Source organism: Topomyia yanbarensis, chromosome 3, assembly GCF_030247195.1.
Source record: "Topomyia yanbarensis strain Yona2022 chromosome 3, ASM3024719v1, whole genome shotgun sequence".
Classification (NCBI taxonomy): domain Eukaryota; kingdom Metazoa; phylum Arthropoda; class Insecta; order Diptera; family Culicidae; genus Topomyia; species Topomyia yanbarensis.
The window spans coordinates 5,827,798-5,834,523 of record NC_080672.1 but is presented as its reverse complement, the minus strand read 5'-3'; the positions used below and the strand labels follow the sequence as shown (position 1 = coordinate 5,834,523).

The 6,726-nt window shown below is 31.8% G+C and overlaps 1 protein-coding gene across 2 annotated transcripts in view; it reads left to right on the top strand.

The window, feature by feature from the left end:
- The first annotated feature begins 267 nt into the window (after window positions 1–267).
- Window positions 268–6,726, top strand: part of LOC131688124 (phosphatidate phosphatase LPIN3) — a 25,657-nt gene continuing 19,198 nt past the window's right edge. For both annotated transcript variants that reach the window (XR_009305224.1, XM_058972275.1), the window contains exon 1: window positions 268–422. The gene's annotated coding sequence lies outside the window, so the exon portion shown is untranslated. The remainder of the gene's footprint in view (window positions 423–6,726) is intronic.

Genomic DNA, 6,726 nt, shown 5'->3' with positions numbered 1-6,726 from the left:
GCGAATCACGGCTGGAATTTAAAGTAATTAGAGATATACTGATTATGTTAATACTTAAAAATAATTTAACTGATTTCATCAACCAAATATGGGCCAAATAATATATTAAATGGGCCAAATAATATACTAAAATGGCTCTATGTAGAGGAATTTACGTTCGGTTGGTTACCCTATTATTCTCATAACGATGTTTTCTGCCTTTACCACCACATATGCAACCGAGGGAATGACTACAGTTTATAATATTGAGATACATTGAACACACATTGACGATGATTAGTCAGCTGTCATCTTTTATCATGTTCAAAGTTCAGTCGGAAAAAGTTAGAGAATTGCAAAGTGATATTGTATAGATTGAAAATAAGCAACCTGTAACAGGTAACGATTAATCGAATCGCCTCCAAGTTCACATCATTTGATAGGTAAGATTTCCTTAATATTCCCTAGTGCTGTGGAAGAATCGATACATTTTCCAGACATGAAGCGATTTAACTTTCTTGTGTCAAAATGTTTTTCTTTAGATAATTCAATTTTGCCAACACTAAGGAGCATGTATAAATTTAAAAGAATGTGAAAATATACACAATATAGAAATATATGGCATAATTTCCCATTTTAGCATACATGTTCTTGATAGATAATTATTGATCTGTATGAGACGGTCAGCGAACTCAAAGCATTTTCGTTTTACATTGGAGCTACACCGGTGTAGTCTGAGAAAGAGAAAAACTTATTACACGCAAGATTGAGCGAGTATTACACCGCTGTAGTACAACAAACAAAATGAAAACGCCTTGAGTAGTGACAAACATCTGCCTTTATTACAATATTTTCACGCAACAGCAAAATATTTTTTATATACCCACCAATATGCTTTTTATGTTTCATTATAGGTGGATTTATGTTTCATTATAAGTGATTTTAACGAAATAAATGAATGAATCGGATGATGTATGACGTGTGATTGTATGACTATAATCGTACATGAATAGGGCTACACATTTTTGTTTGGCGACGAGTGTAAGGTCACACTACATGCATGGAACCTAGAAGGCAAATTTCAGCAGTTCGTTTGGTGTTGGAGGGTTCGGTCGCGTTGTGCAACTTAGTTGAAACGACTTTTTCATACAAAAACGCTTTGATATTTATTAATCATTTTTCATTCCATTTTTTAAAATTACCTTAAGGGATCGAAACAAGTCGTCGCTTTTGTGCTATCTTATGACAAACGCCATTATGGGGCAAACTGAGTTAGATATGCACACTACTTGTCTAAAAAATCTCTACAAAGTGGCGTTATATTGAAGTTTTAGATGTTTTTATGTGTAAAAATGTCTGAGGAACACAATGGCATAAAAATGTTCAAATGAAAAATACACGAGTTGTGAAAAAACACAGTTTAGGTTTTAAACTGGAAATATAACATATTTGGCAACATTGTAACCAAAAATAACTATTTTTTCTAGTTTTCCTGACTCATTTCCTTACAAAATGCATCTCACCGATTGTTTATAGACCAAATGAACCAAAAGATATGAATACAAGTTAAAAATTGATGATTTTTTTCTATGGAAAATTTTCCATGCATGATTACGACACGCCATACAAATTTTGCCTATGACACGTGTGAGTGCGACTTTTGTTTACATTCATAGTAAAAACTCGCAATATAGTCAACCGATCTTCATAATATTTAAGAGATTAATACAGAATAGATAGAAGCATCAATTGTCTTCTTTGGATTGTTTATACCATTTATAAGTTTCAAGATATTCAATTCCTAACTTTAAAAATCGTTTTTTTTTTTGAAATATGCTAAATGGCGCTTGTCATAAGATAGCACAACAGCGACGAATATACAAATATTTTAGAAAAAAAATTTAAGAATCAAGTAGAAGACGCCATAGCCAAAAATAAAAATTTGCACTTGGTCAAGTCTCCCCATGTTCCCCTACTACTGTTTATTTTTTCCCTTTATGGGCAGCTAGGGGCGAGTGTGGTGTCTAGCCGGTTATATATATCCATGATCTGATAGACGAAGCTATGGTGCCCTGAACACAGGCAACGCAGATCCAAGGCCATCATTGAAATGATAAATTTTGCGTTTGACGTGTACTTCCCCGAGTACCTGTAATTATTGCGTGTTTTTTGTACGTATGAGTCTAATTGGGAGTCTTGTGGTGGTGTGTGTGGAAGGTGTGAGTTCTAGCGTTCAAGTCCAAGAGTGCATATCTGTCTATGTTAGCGTGGGTGTTCACAAATTGCGTAAGAGTGTGATCGCGAAGGGCTCGAGCGTTTGCATTTTAACCTGTTTGTCGCTTGCGCTAGCGTGTATGTTGCTTCGCGTGCATAAATTTTATTGTATAATTGAGTTGACATTTGCATATTCGCGTGTATTTTTGAACGATCGTGCGCGAACCGTGAATCAGATGCTTAATTTTTAGTGTATGGTACAGATGCTAGAAGAGAGTCAGTTTCCCCATATCATTAGAGTACTCGGTCATGTCGCCATGAAACGTGCTGGTCGATCCACGGCGAACCACCAGTGTGCACAGGTTGTTGGTTGACCGTTAGTTTGGGCAGGTGCAGAGTATGAAAAAACATAGAAAGGCCCATAAGTCCTCTCGGTCTCCTCGATGTACCACTATCGAGGCGTAATGCAATAACCATCTTAAAGCAGTTGTTCTTTAAAACTGATGCAGAAATATGCGTGATGATGTTTGCAATACCATCAAATCCGTCAACCTACACCTACACCAAAAAGTTTCTTTTGTGTCTTTAAAATGATAAACTCTAGATTGTTGGAATTTTATGATGAAGGTACGCGAATAACTTTTAAAAAGGGCATAATTACACCTTTTTTTGGAACAAAATTTTAAATAACTCGACAACTATCGTATTTTGGAAGATTTTTGATAAATGCATTTTGATTTAAAATAATTACAATCATATTCAGTAATAAAATTTTACCACAGTTGTGTATGTCAATTAGTATAAAATTTGAAAACATGTATGAAGTTATTGTTTGAAAAACTTTTTATTGATAAGTTCTCCATCATGCAATCACATTCAAAATGCTTCTTTTCTCTTCAGGTTTTTATTGACAAATATATGAAAAAATTTAAAAAATGGTCTTTTACAATTTAAATTTTTAACATAAATTTTTGTTATTGTGAAAATGACACATTTTTTCAGTGTATATATTTTTCGTGTAGAAGTATTCATTCCCTGCAACTCGTTCACAGATAGTTTTGCTGTTTAAAATACATCAATCAAACAAACATTTTTTGAAAGTAATGCACCTGCGGGACGGGCATAGCGTAGTTGGTGAATGGATTGCATCGTACTGCGCACCTCGCCTGCGTTCGATTCCCCACCCCGCACATAGGGTTAGAGATTTTTCCAAAAGAGATTTCCCTAACCCGAAAAGAAGTGAATGACCCTAAGGTTAAAGCCTCTATAATATAAATAAAGTGATGCACGCAGAAACGTCTACGTCTAATTGCTCATGCATCGAAAACTTTAAATTAACAGAGAAAATCATAAAGATTCATAAACAGAACACAACTGCAATGTTTCGTTCGAATCATGGTCATCTTTTGTGGTCTGTCAGTTTCTCATGGAATCCCTCACATCGTCTATAATTCGAACTTTAAAGCAACAAATTGATGCTATCTACATAGACTTCTCAGCAGCATTTGATAAGATAAACCACCAAATCGCTATCGCCAAACTTGAACGGCTTTGTTATAATGGGTATTTCTTTTCCTGGTTTCGATCATATTTTGTTGGGCGTGAAATGTGTATGAAAATCAACATTTCATAGTTCCTCGACTCCTTTCGCCGTATCATCTGAAGTTCCTTCGGGAAACCATCTCGGCCCATTTATTTTCCTGCTATACCTGATGTACGGTGTAAGGTATTCAAGTTGATTTTTTTCTCAAAAAAAGGTGATACAGAGAGTTTTAGTCAATTCATTCACTTTCCATATAATGATGCAACATTTCAACAATATTCGCTTAAATTTTCATTGGGCGAGTGACAACATTTCAACAAAAATACGAAGCGCATCATTACTCAAAATCTACTGGACCAATCGCTCCGAAATTTTGCACAGTGCTCAAACAGATAGTGACGAAGAGAGAATGCAAGTCGCGAGAGAGAGACCGATAAGTATTTCAACTAATTTATTTATATAGACGTAAATAGAAAGGAAGTGCATAGGCTATTTGGTGATTATTTCAATGTCGATATGACCAATGGGTTTTAAAGATAATTTCAGTTGATTGCTATGCCAATATATTTTCTTCATATTTAAAGCTTGCGATTAATTTGGATTTATTTGAAATTTTTGTTCCGGAGATACAGATTAACGAAACTAATGAACTATCAAAATGCATTAAAATACATTTTTGGTATGGCGAATAAATTGTTCTTGGCCACAAACAATGCTTTTGACGATTCCGGATCTTATTAATAGAAGCATGAAAATTCATGCTTTTTGGTATAATAAGAAGTTCAAGTATTTGGTCACATTTATCGTGTAACTTGGGGGTTTCAGTACAACTCAGTACCATTTGTTGCTACACAATAATATTGTATGGCATAAATGTAGTCAGATTAGCTATCTTTTCAATACATCAACTCTAATTGTAATCCTTGTTCATTTCGTTGTGGAATATGGAGCACTCAACCGGGACTTGTACTGAATTATCCTTCTCTGGACTATTAGTTGAGACAGCCATTAAAACTTTAAGTGAGGCGTTCTCAGCTTAGGACAAATTCGGGCAACTAAAATCTTCGCTATTAGTTATAAGATACATTATCCTTGCATCCCCCATCGAGAGTTCAGGGGGACATTAGGGAAATTTTTTTCCGGATCTTATTTATGAATATTTTAGGACATTGTATGGTTATTTTTCATATAACTCCATACCAATGTGATATATATGCATTTCTAATAATTTAATCACAAAGCTTTAAAATGGCATATTTGAGCATATGTTTCATTCAAAGTTCAGCAAAGATACGAACAGTTGATTAAACTCTCGTGAAATGTCTATTTTTCATAATTCTTATCTGTAGACATCCCTAATACATAGTTAAGTCAAATATATTTCCGAGATACTCCGGGAATTTCTTAGCTATTGTATATATATATATATATATATATATATATATATATATATATATATATATATATATATATATATATATATATATATATATATATATATATATATATATATATATATATATATATATATATATATATATATATATATATATATATATATATATATATATATATATATATATATATATATATATATATATATATATATATATATATATATATATATATATATATATATATATATATATATATATATATATATATATATATATATATATATATATATATATATATATATATATATATATATATATATATATATATATATATATATATATATATATATATATATATATATATATATATATATATATATATATATATATATATATATATATATATATATATATATATATATATATATATATATATATATATATATATATATATATATATATATATATATATATATATATATATATAAACATTCAGCATAGAATTGAGTTAAGTTGGAGTTGATGTAATTTTCGATTTTTGGCCACATGCCTCCCGATAGTGGCAACGGTCTGATCCGACCGGTTTTTGCAGCCATCTATACGGCACGACAAAATACAATTTGAATCATTTGCAAACTGGTAATTTCTTTTATGCGAGACACTATATGTTGATATAGAATCGTTGCAAAGAACGTCGGTCAAATATGCAGATAGATGCTGTTTTCTCAAAATTCGCGTCAAAATTGGGCACTGTTTCAGCAGAAAATTTCGAAACGGGACCCCTAAATGTTAGAAGTATTCTACATTAAAATATCCAAAAACATGTCATTATTTTAACATTTTAAATTAAAATAAAAGCCAAAATATTCAATATTGCGTACTAAAAGGCTTTTAAATTAAAAGGCTACATTGGAAACAAATTTTTTAAATTAAATTCTATCCTTTATAATGATGAAACTATGAAAATAAATCCAAGTTTAAGTTAAAAGTTTAAAACCAAAAACAAAGAAATTTGCAAAGGTGTTTAAAATTTTTAATTCTTAAGAAAGCTGGACAGATTATTGAGTGATAAAAGAGCTATTTTGAAAAAAAATAGTTTTCAAATAATTTTTATTATTTCGTGTTAATTATGAGAACTTTTCAATACAAGTTTTTACCACCTTAAAATTATCACACGTGTTCCTGTTCGTTGTTTTGTGATGATTTGCATGAAATTTATTTGTTCAATTCGAAACAACATATTGGCGGTTCCTATATAAAACGAGAGCTGGTTGGATTTGATTATTAATGGATTACCCTACTAAAATATAGCCAGGTCATCAATAAAATAGTGTGATGACCTGACTAATGGAATGAACAAAGCACCATCTACCTTACCCAGTTCGACATATATGGGGGCACGGAAGCGAACTAATAATACAAAATAAGATGCCTGGATGCAAAAAGTTGTTTATCAACTATACAAACTCGTTGACGCGTCATAGCGATGATGGCGCGACGTGTGATATCGTTCCTGATTGGTTCGCATACCGAAGGCACGTTCCGCTCACTTTCTTCACTGTTTTTCGTATTCATTGTAGTTTTGTTATTGCT